This window comes from Herpailurus yagouaroundi, unplaced genomic scaffold (assembly GCF_014898765.1).
Source record: "Herpailurus yagouaroundi ecotype Mexico unplaced genomic scaffold, PumYag 28, whole genome shotgun sequence".
Lineage (NCBI taxonomy): Eukaryota > Metazoa > Chordata > Mammalia > Carnivora > Felidae > Herpailurus > Herpailurus yagouaroundi.
Genome location: NW_024412376.1, coordinates 107976063 through 107991853, shown reverse-complemented (window position 1 = coordinate 107991853; position 15791 = coordinate 107976063). Strand labels below are relative to the sequence as shown.

The window sequence follows — 15791 nt, the reverse complement described above, 5'->3', positions numbered from 1 at the left end:
ATGAAAGACTAGGGATGATTCAAGTATAGTGCTACAGATACAAGACAGAAAAGCCCTGACTTTGAGACATTTGCCAGCCAGTTGGTGGGAGGGAGTATGTCTTGTCAATACAGTGCAATAAATAATTGGGTGACGTGTGTACTGGGGATCCATGGGAGTCCAGGAAGCTGTCACCTAGCCTGGCCTGAATGAGTCAAGGAGGACTTTCTAGAGAGTTGCTAGCTGAGATTATTCTTGAAGGATGAGTGGGAGTTATGTGGCGGTCACTATAGGCACAACCCAGCTTACCAGGTCATGAGACAATATGACCTGAAAGAGAAAATACATAAAATAGTTCAGTATTACTGAAACCGAAAGTGTGAGGTCAACAGAGGCTGTAAAGGAAGCAGTGAGGGCAGGGTCACCTAGGACCTGTAAGTATACTGCAGGCCAGAGGAATCACTCAAGCCAGTCGGTCAAGGGTAGAAACTTGATCAGATTTGCGTTCCAATTAGGTTATCAGGCAACCAGGTGGGGGAGGGACTTGAACCAAAGCCAAAGGTCAAGAGACTGGCTTGGAAGCAGTTGAATGAACACCTGAAGCCGAGAAGATAAATTGGGGAAAGAAAAAAACAACATGTATTTGAAGATTTGTTAATAGATTAAAAATGATTTATTATAAAAAGACTATGGAGGGAGGGGCACCTGGGTGGCTCAAGTGGGTTGAGCCTCTGACTCTTAATCTGGCTCCCTTTCCCCCTCTCCCCATCTCCCTCACTTGTGCTCTCTCTCTCAAAACAAAAATAAAATAAGAAATAAGAAGAGAAAACGACTGTGGGTAATGAGATAGGGAAGAGAAGAAATCTATGATGGCCTTCAAGTTCTTGGCTTTGGTGGCTAGGCAGATGGTAGGGAATATCTTGAACCAGTTTATTGAATATTCTAGATGGGAAGCATGGCTTTTTATTTATCCTTGACTGAAGAATGGCTCTTCTTTATTTTGTAAAGACTATCCTTTCTAATTTGTAATGGATTTATGGGGAAATAAGGACCAGCCCAGCCAATTAGTCAACTGAATCAACCCTAGGCCTTGCTTCACATCTGAGATTGAACTTGTGAATGGGAAAAGTCTGCATGTGTGATAATGGGTTCAGTTTTGTATCTGTTGGGTTAGAGATTCCAAGAGATATCTACTAAGCAGCTAGCTCTACAAATCTGAAGTTCAGTGAGTGGAAGAATTACATATTGGGAGTGGTCAAGTATATATATATATATATATATATATATATATATATATGATAACTGAAGCCACGGAAGTGCCCAAGATTACCAAAGGAGGTTATAATGAGTCCAAAGAAAATATATTTGTATTAACAAGTCTCCCCAGCTGTGACCACACACTTGTAGGGAAAAGCCAGGCAACTATAGCCATTGTGAAGGTTCTAGGCATTTGCCTGCTATCCCATGTACTTTTCTAGCCCTTAAAACAAAAAGTTTATTAAACCATTGTAGTGGAGTAGAAAAACAAAACCTTACTTTCATGACAGAAATAATAATCTTAAATTTATTGAGTACATAGTTATCCCACAGATCATTCTGAGTGCTTTACACATAGTCACTCATCGAATCCTCATAATTTCTTTCAAAAAGTAAATACATTTTATAGATAAGTTATGCTAGGCTCAGGGGCACCTGGCTGGCTCAGTCAATGATGCATGCAACTCTTGATCTCAGGGTTGTGAGTTCGAGACCTGTGTTGGGCTTAGAGATTCCTTAAAATAAAATCTTTTAAAAAATTAAAAAAGGGGCACCTGGGTGGCTCAGTCAGTCAACCATCCAACATTGGCTCAGATCATGATCTCACAGTTCATGAGTTGTATCCCCACATTGGGATCTGTGCTGACAACTCAGAGCCTGGAACCTGCTTCGGATTCTGTGTCTCCCTCTCTCTCTGTTCTTCCCCTGCTCATGCTCTGTCTCTTTTTCTCAAAAATAAATGTTAAAAAAAAACAAAAACAAAAACAAAACAAAACTCAGGGGCACCTGAGTGGCTCAGTAGGTTAAGCCATCCAACTTCAGCTCAGGTCATGATCTCATGGTTTGTGGGTTTGAGCCCCGCATTGGGCTCTGTGCTGACAGCTCTGAGCCTGGAGCCTACTTCTGATTCTGTGTCTCCTTCTCTCTCTGCCCCTCCCCTGCTCGTGCTCTCGCTCACTTTCTCTGAAAAATAAATAAAAGCATTTTTAAAAAAAGGCTCAGAGAGATTAAGTAATTTGTCTATGGTCACACAGCTAGTTAATGATAGAGTCACGTGTTCTGGCTTCAAAGCTGACCCATTTAAACTCCCTTCCTCTACTACTTCTCCTATAGTAAAGTTCAGTTTAGGTCTAAACTGCATACTAATTTAGTGTGGTTTTAACTACCATTTGTAAGAAATCTGGTTTATTTCTTGAAGACTCAGATGACACTTTTTTTTTTTTTAATTTTTTTTTTCAACGTTTATTTATTTTTGGAACAGAGAGAGACAGAGCATGAATGGGGGAGGGGCAGAGAGAGAGGGAGACACAGAAGCGGAAACAGGCTCCAGGCTCTGAGCCATCAGCCCAGAGCCCGACGCGGGGCTCGAACTCACGGACCGCGAGATCGTGACCTGGCTGAAGTCGGACGCTTAACCGACTGCGCCACCCAGGCGCCCCTCAGATGACACTTTTATCTGTGCTGCCTTCACAAAACTTTCCAGGCTATACCCTCCCTTGCACCATGCACCACAGAGTTAGCCTACCCATGGGAGAAGAAAGCTGGAATATTTATATGTAAATTGTATTTATAAATTTCAAAATAATTGGCTAGGAGTTGTTTCTGGGGTGGGGAAGATTAATTCCCTGGAACTTCTGGCCAGCCTCGTGTGTAGGCAAAATGAACTCCAGTGGTCAAAGGAAGGCCTCAGGTAGTGAGATACAGGTGGGCTGTAGGTAGGACTGATATACTGAGAAACAGAAATGACTTAGGGTTTTATAGAGGGGACACGGTACTCATCTGCTAAAACGGCTGGTTTCTTGCTGGGACACCTGGGTGGCTCAGTCTGTTAAGTGTCTGACTTTAGCTCAGGTCATGATCTCACTGTTGATGGGTTCAAGCCCTGTATCGGGCTCTGGGCTGACAGGTCGGAGCCTGGAGCCTGCTTTGGATTCTGTGCCTCCCTCTCTTTCTGCCCCTCGCCCTGGTCGCGCCTCCCCACCCCCTCTCTCTCAAAAATAAGTAAAAACATTTAAAATTTTTAAAAAATAAGATAAAATGGCTGATTTATTGTGGAACAGTTTAGTTCTTATTTCTTGGCTACTTTGTCATTCATTCAATAAACAATTACAAATAATTATTAAACTAAATTATGTACCAGGCAGGTATCGATGACTAAAAAGCAACATCTCATAAGTGCTAAGGAAAAGCATTTGCAGAGTTAACCACAAAAGGGGAATGGCAAAGTAAAAGATTTAGATGGTGCCAAACTAGATAATAATTCTATTAGTAATTAATAATTCACTTTGTTTGATAGATTTGACCCTTATGTGTTATAACTAAAGCAATGATACTGGTTTTCCTCCATAGCTTAGAAATCGATATAATTACTCAATAATACCTGATGCAAATACACTCACATTAATTTCTAATCCTTCAAATTACACATATATATTGTGTGTAATCATTAGTAAGTATTTATTGAACATCTACTGTAAGCATAGTGATGCTTTAGACAGTACAGCCCAAACTTCTTTCGGATTTCTCTGCGGAGAGCAATTATGTCAGAAATTTCTCTGGGTGTGTATGTGTATACATGCTGGTGATGAGGTCATTGGCAGCTTGGTCATGGAATCATAATGCAACGCAATTAGAAAACTTTAAAGTGAGGGGCTCCTAGGTGGCTCAGTCAGTTACACATCTTGATCCCAGTTCATGATCTCACCGTTCAGAGTTCGAGCCCCATGTTGGGCTCTGTGCTGACAGCTCGGAGCCTGGAGACTGTTTCAGATTCTGTGTTTCCCTCTCTCTCTGCCCCCTCCCCTGCTGGCCCTCCATCTGTCTCTCTTTCAAAAAGAAATAAACTTTAAAAACAAAATTAAAAATGAACTTTAAAAGGACAGAAAAAAAGAAAACTACTCTATGTCCAGACCCTAACATAATGTAAGATCTCTTGAGTTAGTTTAAGAAAAATTATAAAATACTTAGAACTGAATTAAAATGTTGCATCAAAATTTGTGAGGCACTGCTAAAATAGTACTGAGTAGACAATTTGTATATTTAAATATATTTATCAGAAAAAAAGAAGAGCTTAAAAGGAAAACAACTTAATCTAAACATTTAACTCAAAATTTTGAAAAAGACCAATAGAATAAACCCAAGGAAGATAAGAAGGAGATATTTAAAATAAGGGCAGAAATAAATGACAAAGATCATTGGAAAACAAAACCAAAAGGCTATTATTTGGAAATACTAATAAGATAGGCCTCTGTTAAAATTGATCGAAATAAAAAGAGGACATAAAAATAAGCATAGAAATAAAAATTCAAAAGTATATTCAAAAAATTGCATCATGAAAGTAGAGTTTGGGTCAGGAATGCATGGATGGTTCAGCACCAGAAAATCTATTATTGTGGTATAAAAAAAAACAAAAGGCAGTTTACACAAAAGACAGTTAAAAAGCATTTAAAATTTTTTTCTTTTATCTTAATTCCCATATAGTTAAAACATTTTTTTAAAATTAAAGGCAGAGAAAGCTTTTAAATGCAAAATTTACTTATAATTTAAAATAATTTTGGAACTAGGAATAGAATGCTTCCTGAGCTTAGTAAAAGCTATATATACTCGAACTTACAACAGATTTTAGACTTAGTCACATATCTATAGATCTGACACAAGGATGCACATCATCACTACCACTAACCACTGCTTCACATAGTACAATAATTCTGACCAAATCTGTAAGAAAAGAAACAGAAGAAATGTAAGAATTTATAGGAGTGAAATAAATCTTTTCTTGTTGCAAATAATATGGTAGTCTACCTAGAATAACCAATAGAATTAATATGCCAGTTATTACAATCTATAAGATAATTTCATGATATTGACATAATGTAAAATTCCAAAATGAAGAGTATTCTTCTTCAATGACGAATTATCTCAATATTAAAATAAAAAAATAAAATAGCATTCACAATTGCTAGCAAACTATAAGATATCTGTGCATTAACAATAAATACATGGTATTTCATTTAAGAAATAATTAGGTATCTGTTAAAAGAAAACAAAAAAAAATCTGTCATGGAGAAAAATCTCTTCTTTTAGACTTCGGAATGTAAACAGGTTAATTTTCTTCCCAAATACTCTTTAAATTCAGTGAAGTCTTAATTAAAATTCCAGCTGGGTATTTTGAGGAACTTCCTACATCATATTCTAAAATTTTCTTGGGAAAATTTCATGAAAAACTGCAATTTTGAACAAATAGAGCAAAACCGAAGACTTGTTTATAAAGACATATACAAAGTAAATGTAAAACAGTGAGGTTTTATACAAAGTAAATGCAAAACAGTGAGGTTCTGGCATAAGCATGGACATGAGTATGAACAAATAGACTAGCGAGTTCAGAGATGACTAATCATGTGATAAAAACAGCACTATAAATTAGTAAGAAAAAAATGAACTGCTTAACAAATGTTGTAGAGAAAAGGGGTCCTCGAATGTGGAGAAAATTAAAATCAGATTACCTTACATCACAGTCAAAGGCAGATCCCACCAAAGATTAAATATCTAAACGTGAAATGCAACACTATCAAGTTAACACAAAATAATGCAGGAAAATACACTTGTGAATTGAAGTCGGGGAAGGATTAAAGCAAGATCCTACAATTTAAAGACATGACAAGAAAAACTGTTTTTTGATTGTGTCAAACTTCAGAAGTTCTGTTAAAAGAAGGACGTCATAGACAAATTCGACCGTTGACAGAATTGTAGAAGAAATGTACAATGTCTGAAACCAAAAAGGGATTATAATACACAAGTAATGACTAAAAATTAACAGGAAATTACAAGACCTTCAACGTAATGGGAGGAGAGGATATGAGCAAGGAATTCCCAGAATGTGAAACCTAAGTGACTAATAAGTATGGGATCTGGACTAGTGCTAGCCCATACGTCGCTTTGGTGAAAATTATCAAATGTCAGCCCTTTCTGAGGACAGCTCTAGTTCCCTACCAGGGCACGCAGAGCATGGCTTGGATCTCAGCTCCCACTCACGTTCTAGCTTGGGCACTCTTCTGTACATAGTGTCCATTCAAACATCATGGCCCTGCATATAAAAGGATGCTCGAACATATTAGAAATGACAGAAAAACACATCCAAACAATCAGATATCACTTTGTACCTGTCAGATTTGCAAAAATAGAGAGTTAATGTTGGCAGAAGCTTGCAGGCGTAGATAACCTTAGACATTACTGAGTGGAGGTTGGCCTGGAACTGTAATTATGGTGGTGCTTGATCAAGTTCAAGGTAAATACACCCCATTACCCAGGGTGACCATATCAGAGACACGGAGGCCCACAGAGGGACCTGCATGAGGATGTTCGTTGTGGTGTTGTTTACGATGTGGAGAATTAGAGGCGATCTAAGTCTCCATTACTGGATTCCACAAAAGTCAAATGGGGCGAGAACAAACTCGAAAACATGGTTCAACCATTAGAAACAAAGTAGGCGTACTCATAGTAATTTGAGTAGATTTAAAAAACATCTTTTTAATGTTTATTTATTTTTGAGAGAGAGAGAGTGACAGAGAGAGACAGAGTGTGAGGGGGGGGAGGGAAAGAGAGAGAAGGAGACACGAAGCAGGCTCCAGGCTCCGAGCTGTCAGCACAGAGCCCGAACTCGTGAACCGCAAGATCATGACCTGAAGTCCGACACTCAACCGACTGAGCCACCTGGGCACCCCTCAAATGTATTTTTTTAGATGTTAAGATTTTAAAAAATGGTGTTGAAGCAGGTTAAGACATAAACCAAGACAACTCTTATTTCCTTATGTTAATTAACACACATTTTACAAAGGTCACAAATTGCTTTAATTAAGTAACACTTACTTTAGGGGCGCCTGGGTGGCGCAGTCGGTTAAGCGTCCGACTTCAGCCAGGTCACGATCTCGCGGTCCGTGAGTTCGAGCCCCGCGTCGGGCTCTGGGCTGATGGCTCAGAGCCTGGAGCCTGTTTCCGATTCTGTGTCTCCCTCTCTCTCTCTGCCCCTCTCCCGTTCATGCTCTGTCTCTCTCTGTCCCAAAAATAAATAAACGTTGAAAAAAAAAAAAAACTTAAAAAAAAAAAAGTAACACTTACTTTAAATATAAGAAGGTCACATAAAATACAAGGGTGAGGGAAGGGTGCTGGGAGCAGAGAGATGGCAGGGAAGGTATTGAGAATTAACTGAATCAAACAACGGGAAGTCTGAGAAAAGTGTTGAATTTAAACCTCTGCACCTGAGGTCAAAAAAACAAAAACAAAAACACGACAAGGAATAGAAAAAAAAAAAATGTGCATAAAATGCTGAGAAATAAATGAAGGTAATAAATATGAGGTTTACATTATAACTTATGGGTGTGGGGGAGGGTGTTGTAGACCAAATGGGAGGCCTCACTGAGGCCACGTCATTTAGTCGTTTCGAAGAGCAGTGAAAAGTGGGACACCTGGTAAATAAGACAAGAATTAATGTGGGAAGGTGGCCCCTGGAGGTGCTGTGATGGAAAAAAGTGAGGGTGGTAATTCTGGGCCAGATCCTTCAGGGGGGCGTTGGAGTTTAGATTCTTGTGTGAATCTATGAATCAGGGAGAGCTATGGATTGACTTAAAAGCGGAAAGTCTCACGTTTTGATTAACATACCATATTGCTACGTGGAGAATGGAACAGAGACGAACGGGGAAGAAGCAGAGAGATCAACATGAGCCAACACTTTCACTGGGGCGAAGGCCAGAGATAAAAAGGTAACTTGAGCTAGGGCGGTGGTCGTGACAGTGGAGAGAAGTAAGAAACTGTTGGAAGGACGCGAAAGACAGCCCGCAGGACAGAGAATTTGGGGAAAATAGTAACTCCAGTTAAGTGCCTAAATCTTATCAGTAAAAAAAATAGAATCATGGGTTTCTCCTGCTATCCGGAAATACAGCATTACCATAAAAACTTTCCTAACCCCAAATGGCGTAAACTGAAGAAGCAAGTAACATTCATTTATATGGGAAAAAAAAATTTTGTGACTAAGACAGTTGAATGTGTGGTTTTCATATTTCACAATACAAATACAAGTTGCTTTTTTTTTTTTTTTTCTGTCCCACTACTTCCTTGCCAAAACTATTCTCTCTTTGATAGGAAGGGGGAGCAAGACTTCCCTGTCAGGGTGTTAGAAAACAGAGTCACAGCACCATGATCTCCTGGTGAAGTAAAATGGATTAAAGATGTTCCTGTCTCTCCTTATGTGTCTTGTTGAGTCATTCCCGGCAGAGTGGGCACCATCACGGGACCGGCGGGAGGTCACATCACTGGGATGCCAGGAGTCATTGGCACATGGCCTCCCATAGGTGCCCCTCATTCCAGAAGCAGGGCCCCCTGGCATCATCACAGGAGAAGGAGGGCCCATCACTGGCATCACGGAAGGACTCCCCGTGGGAGGTGCTGGTATCATACCAGGGTGAGGAGGACAGGGACACTGGGGGTGGTGGGTTCATTGCCCCTGCAGGAGGAAGAAGAGAGAAGGGAGTAGAAGGGATCTTTCCTTTTTGAAATGCTGTGGTTGTTTGGTCAGGTCAGACTCTGAGCCTACTCTTCCGTCTGTTTCTGGTAGTCGTTCACATTCTCTTTGTGTTTTCTACCACTTTGTGCGGTGTGCCTTTCTCACAGATGGAGAGACGTGGGTGAAGTATGTGATGCAGGGTCACAATAAAACTTAGGCCTGTTGCTCTGCAGGCTGCTGGCCACTCCATCCCATGCCTCCAGGAAATGGTGCACCAAATGGAAAAATGTGTGTTTCCCAGACTCCAAAAATCACCTCTCTTAAGCTTCTCTAATACCTTAGGACACATCTAACAGACGCACAAAATAAATCAAGATAAGCCCAGATGTTCACAGACACAGTTCAAAACTATGGCGGCTGGATGCTGAGATGCTGAGTGTAGTTGGGGGAAGGAGCTTAGTGGGGCCGCTCTCACCGCCCAGGATGTGCTCTGCCTCTACATTGTGGCTCATTACAAAACAAATGATGACTGCTACTTTTCCTTTTTGCCTTTATCTCTAACAGGGAAAATCCTTCCCAGCTTTCTCTCAGTGTAAACAGGTAGGTCTTTCTAATAGCAAAGTGGTATAAATCAAACTTTTGGAAAGCAGGGGATACCCATACGCAGTTATTAGAGAGAAAATGCAGTATCTCTATTGTTCCAATCCTTAAGGGTTGACTTTGCTGAACGCAAGTAAGGAATCCCTGAAAACTGTCCAACAGTAGACGTTGCTGCCGCTGAATTTCTGGATCTCAGTCTAGGAAATCATTTAAGCTAAAACTGTGTCTGAATCTGTGGCGGTAGAGAATAGGGAACAGTAGTGAAATCTGGGTAGTGTGCAGAAGTTGGACTAAGTGACCATTATGGTCTCTTTCAATGTTAAGTGGCATTCATTCTATGAGAAAAGCAGAAATCTAGATAGGAGGAGACAGTGATTGAAACCCCAAACCTCTAGCCATTCTAGTTTGCTGATTTTTTTTTTTTTTTTTTTTTTTATGCTGTGGGTCTAACTATAGGATCCTCTGGGATCACAAAATCCTTTGAACATAAATGAAACTGTTCCCCACTCATTTATACTTGGTTTGTGGTTTCCAATTACAGGGGCCCCACAGATTCCTGGAAGCCCATTCATTAACCACCGAAGAGGAAGAGTCTGTGGGCCAGGATTAAGAAACTCTGGATTAACAGGTCCTATGTGCCTTGATTTTTCTTTTTCTTTTTCTTTTTTTTTTCTTTTTTTTAAACGCTTCAAGGTACTCAAAGCTTGTTTAGTAGTCTCAAAGGCTAAACCCCAGTTCTATTTGTATGCAAATAACAACTCCCTTCATCCTATCCGTAGCCCTCCTGCTAAATTACAAGAATATTTGGTGGAACAGAAGACACAGGTTTCTCCGTGCATGGGAAGAGGGTGGTTGGAGGAAATTTCTGAGACTGGAATGGCGGTTGGAAAAAATAAACGAGTTTAGCAGTTTCAAGTACCAAGAAGGTGATGAAGTGGAGGAGGAAATAAGTGCAGAAAGATTGGCAGGATAAGCATGGTGCCGGGCTCCGGAGGCATGAAGAAATCTTTCCTTGTAGTACCGAAAACGTGCAAAGCACCTTTCAGGGATGGACAAACAATTAATTCAAAGATAGGGAGTGCCGACTTGAATCCTGCTTCCGCCTAAACAAAGACCTTTTTAAAAAAATTTTTTTTAATGTTTTTATTTATTTTTGAGACAGAGAGAGACAGAGCATGAGCAGGGGTGGGGCAGAGAGAGAGGGAGACAGAATCCAAAACAGTCTCCAGGCTCTGAGCTGTTAGCGCGGAGCCTGACGCAGGCCTCGAACTCACAGACTGTGAGATCATGACCTGAGCTGAAGTCGGCCCCCTAACCGACTGAGCCACCCACACGCCCCCTGAACAAAGGCCTTTTGAGGTTCTGTAGAAATCAGTGAGTTCTTCCCACACCTTGCTTCTCTTTCCCCATCATTTGGTGTATATTCTTTCCGGGTAAGGAGAATACCTAAAGTCTTAAGATTCTCATTCTGTAGGCTGAAGATTGGGTGGAAGTTATGCTTTGCTGTTAAGAAAATAACTGGACATATATGCTCAGAATGAACCTAAGAGTCATCATGTTGCATATACAAATATGGTATTTCTTGGCAAGTGTTTTATATTATAGGAGTTTAGCTTTCATATATAAACATGAACAGAGAGGTACATCCATACACATCCCAATTAGACGTAACACATACTTATTTCATCTCAGAAATATTAACAAGGGTGCAATAGAACAAATCACTCTATGAGCTTAAGGTACCTCTGTGATCCTTACCCACAAAGGAGGAGGAGACATGAGCAAGGGCCTTTATTCTAGGACACTGGTTCCTAATTCTCTACCATACCATCCGGTAAACATAGAGGTCTTACTACTGCCAGCCCTTGGCTAGTAACTATTTAATCGATTGAATGATTCTAGGATCCCAAGAATGACCTGAAATCAGTGGCCCCATTAATTTTCAGGCACTTTTCTTAATCACAGGTCACCTGCAACTAACTGCCTTGGCAACCTTGCTGAGTTCCCCTGAGGATTATTTCCAGGACACGACTCATTCCATGGACGCTTTTAGAGCCAATAATCTCAGGACTAAGGACAAGGACTAAAAATGAGGCTCACTAGGTTGCCTTCAACTAGGAGTGAGCAGGGAGAATCTTAACTGATCAAGATTTGATTAGAGATGAATTAGGGACAAGGAAAACACAATACCTAATTCAACCTCAATCAGCTGTCTCTGTCACTCCAGTCCCCAGAGGACTTCACAGAGACCAAGCAGCTGACTGAGCTGGACCACCATGGGCCCAGCGCTCAGGTATTTGATTGGCACTCTCTTCGTCCTGTCCTGTCATGTGCTCACTGCAAGGGCCACTTGTGTCCCTTGCTGATCAAGCCTGCTGTATGATTCTGTATTTCTCCCTTCTACATGTCAGTTTCCCTCATTTATAAAGGTACAGGCCCCTCCGCTGAGAGAAGATAATGCTTGTGTGGCACGTGCCTGACAGCTACTTTGGACAAACACATCCTAAATACCCCCGTTAATCACTATCTTGGGAGTATAGAGAGTCCATCCTCCCTCTATATTCCCATCAAGCGGAATGTGCAGAAGAACAAATTGTTCAAGGTCAGGGGCTCTGGGGGTGGCCAACCCAGGGTATGTTCTTTGTCAGGAATAATTTCCGGATGGCAGGCCTTGATCCCCTTGGAACACCAGCCATGCAAGGAGAAGGGCTGCAGGGAGTTGCGAGGCTAAGTTGCTTCACTCTAAAATCTTGTTACAGGGGACCTGGGGGGCTCAGTCAGTTAGGTGTCTGACTCTTGATTTCAGCTCAGGTCATGATTTCACGGTTCATGAGTTCATGCTTGGGATTCTCTCTCTCCTTCTCTCTCTGTCCCTCCCCTCCACTCTCTCCCTCTTAAAAAATAACTAAACTAAAAACAAAAAAGGTTTGTTGCGCGTAGATTCCAGCAACAGATGCTTTGTCCAGATGCTCCTGGACTCCCTGTAGGTGAGTTCCCTCAAGAAACCTATGTGGCATTATTACTGCTGTCTCTGGATCTGTTCTTGGGCCTCACCGGACCATCACCCACCCTTGGATTAGAGTCTGCTGGGGTGTGCTTTACAACACAATCTGTAAAATACTGTGAACTTCACAGAAAAGAATGCTGGAAAGAACACAGAACCCTGAGACAGGGAACTTGGGCCTGGTAAACAGGCTCTTTGGCCTCTCCTTAGCTGTAGGGCCTTGGGCAGGTCCTATAACACATAGCTTAGGTCTCAGCTGGAGATGAGGCCCTTAGAATAGATGTTCGTGAACTCTCTTTAAATACCGAAATGGTTATTTTGGCACAAGTTGACCTTAGTTATTACCACTCAGAAAAAAGCCCTATAAAAATTCTAGAAAATGTAGTCAGTCTTCCCAGTTAGTTGGGGATCAAGTTCCTCTATATCCTTTCAAAAGGCAATTTCTGAAAGCTACATACGTGAGAATTCTTTATTTTAGCTGAGCCGGGACTGTGACTCTTCCCTACAGTATTTAGAAGAGCACTTAAGAGCCCATGGTATACACCCAATACATTTTATTTTTAATATGTGAGTAGATGTATAAACGAGGCCTTTTTAACCCATGCAGAGGGAATGAATGACTTCTTGACCATGTGGAATATGTTACAATGAAAGCTTGGACTGAAAGTGAAGTATAGTGAAATGAGCACTCAGTTTGCCCTCAGATACCCTAAGTGGGGGGCCTGAATGGTCTCTGACAAAGCGTGTGGATCGTCTAAGCTGCAGTCCTCTCATTTGCAAATGGAGACAAATACTAATATCCACCTTATTTGCCCCACAGGATTCTGATAAGAATCAAATAATATCTGAAAATGCTTTGTAAACAATAGTGTTATAAAAACACATGATGTCATAAATACCTGAACAGTCCAATTATTCGTGGTAATGGGTTAATTGCCCCTGTATTTCCTTCACTGTTAGCTATTAAGTGTTTCATTAGTAAGCTGTAGCTTTAACTCACAAATTAAGAAAACAAAAGTTTCCTACCAAAATTCATCTATTGTTTTTAAACACAATATAAATGATCACTTTCTCTGAAAGACATTTTAATCTAATGTGTAATGAATAATGTGTATGTGTATATTATGAATAATGTGTATGTGTATATTATGATGACATCAATATCTGAGCATTCTGCATTTCCTAGGGGCATCTGACAAGCCTTGAAAATCCATATCCTTGGTCCTTATCTGTGACTGACTGCCGAATTAAAAATCTCCAAAGGCCAACTTTTGTTTTGTTTTGTTTTTATTTATTTATCCCAGCTGGTGAGACTATTTATTCATTTCATTACAGAAACATCAGAGTGTGATCTCTTGTATTGTCCAGTCCAGCTGGAGATATTGTGGAAAAACAGGGAATATGTAAGGTACTACCTTTCTAAAATCAGAAGAACTAAATTTCATAGCACATTTAGTTTCAAAGATTTGTGACCAGGGATCGTGGGCCCATGCTATCAGAAGCAAAGAATGAATGCATAACAAGAATAGCAGCCCAGGCACTTTAGAGACTAAATTTCTTCCCGGAAGTATATTAGAACTTAACCACTACAGTCTGTGTTGGCCTGCTGGGGAGCTCTATTCATAGCCTGATAGTACTTGAACTTCCCACTGAAAAGTGTCCTTACAGACAGCCTCACAATTCCTTCGAAAACCCTCAATGATAGCAAATCTTCATACTTTTTTATGGATTACATTCTTGAAAGCAACCCAAATCATCAAAAAACAAATCTGGGGAAAAGTGTGGGCGTTCAAGTTGGGCAGCATGTTATCATTTTTGTGGTTGTTGTTGTAAAAGATACATCTGGATACAGGAATAGTGACAAGATGGGAAGCAAGTAAAATAGACTGTAATTAAGTCTTTTCACAACTAACAGGATCTCTCAGATAGTTTACAATTGTTATTTTATAAGACTTAATGACTATTAGATCTTCTTGATAAATTCTGTATAAACAATAGGATCATGGAAAAACAAGCATAAAACATTATTGCCTGGATATGATAACTTTTATATTCTAGAATAGCAGAATCTACATAGATTTTTTTTTTTCCTGAAAATTTGCTTCCTGACATGTTTTAGTAACTAGTACTAAACTTGCTTTCTTGCTGTTAACAAGTAGAAAACTAGAAAAAAAAAAAAAATGAAGCAACTCTTTCCAGACTATGGACAACAGATAGTGCAGGACTATGATCCTTTAGAAAAGGAGAAAAAATGAGATGAGCCTTGCTATCATTCTGGAATTCTGCCTGGAAGAACTTCCTGGATCCCAGCACAGGGAGGGAAAAGCAGATTATGGAGTTCTCATTAAACTGAGGAGTCAGAGATTTGAGTACAAGGTGGCTGGGACAGCCAAAGTTTCCTGGTTAGAGTACCAGGGAGATTTCAAGTCCAGAAATCTGCATAAGGTCTCCCTAAGCCTTTGACTGAATATTAATCTGTGCATCATTAGGATAAAATTCCACAAGACCAGGTAAAGAACAACTTCTGGATCTGTGAGTGGAACAATTCCCAGGGCTCCAACAGGAATGGGAGATGGTCAAGTTCATATCATCCATTGTGGAGATACCACACTGAACACTCAACAGAGACTTCATTAAGACATGTCTTATCTCTAGAGTAGAGGTTTCTCTAAACAAGCCCCAATATATCTTAAGAAGAAGTTGCAAAAGCACAAAACCAATATAAAGTAATATAGCTACATACTAAAAAGAAAATAAAATCTTAAAAAGAAGACGACAAAAATCTAGACATTCAAACGCATAATACCAAAATCCAGTCAAAATTTTTGGACATTCAAAACAGCATTGTTTTGCTCACATTCCTATAAAAAAAACAGAACAAAAAATGTCATGTTTTCTGTTTTTGCTTATTTATATATTGACTTTTCCTTCTAATAAAACTTTCCTTCAGAATAAGCCTTTATTTTACACTAAAATTAATGCTTCAGCTCTCTTGTCATAGTTAACAATCCATTTGAATGGATGATGCCTCTGACAATCTTAGCATCTTTCTGGATTATCAGGTTTCTAACACTAAGGTACAACTGCATATGAACAGGCTTGTGTGAACATGGACAGCAGATCATTTACATATACTCTGTGGCTCCCCAAACTCCTGGATGGTACTTTCTTCTAAAGGGTTTTATTTACATACCACCAAGATCTGTTTGACCCCAGTCAAAGATAATAATAAGATTCTGTTCTAAATAATATACATTACTACCAAAACATGAAGTACCGTGCCCTTCCATTCCTCTTCGCTATTTTGAAGGCTTCTGGCTTCCCCAGAAGCATAGTGGGACCATAGGCTGAAGCACAATGCAAGATGTCGCTGGTATGATCATTTGTCCTAAACACTACCAAAGACTGGAGAAAATTAGCCTCCATTTGCTTGTTTTCTAGTCTTACCTCAAATAA

The 15791-nt window shown here is 40.1% G+C and overlaps 1 pseudogene; it reads right to left on the bottom strand.

Moving 5' to 3' along the window:
- Positions 1–8472: 8472 nt before the first annotated feature.
- Positions 8473–11110, bottom strand: LOC121039386 (U1 small nuclear ribonucleoprotein C-like; annotated as a pseudogene).
- Positions 11111–15791: the final 4681 nt, after the last annotated feature.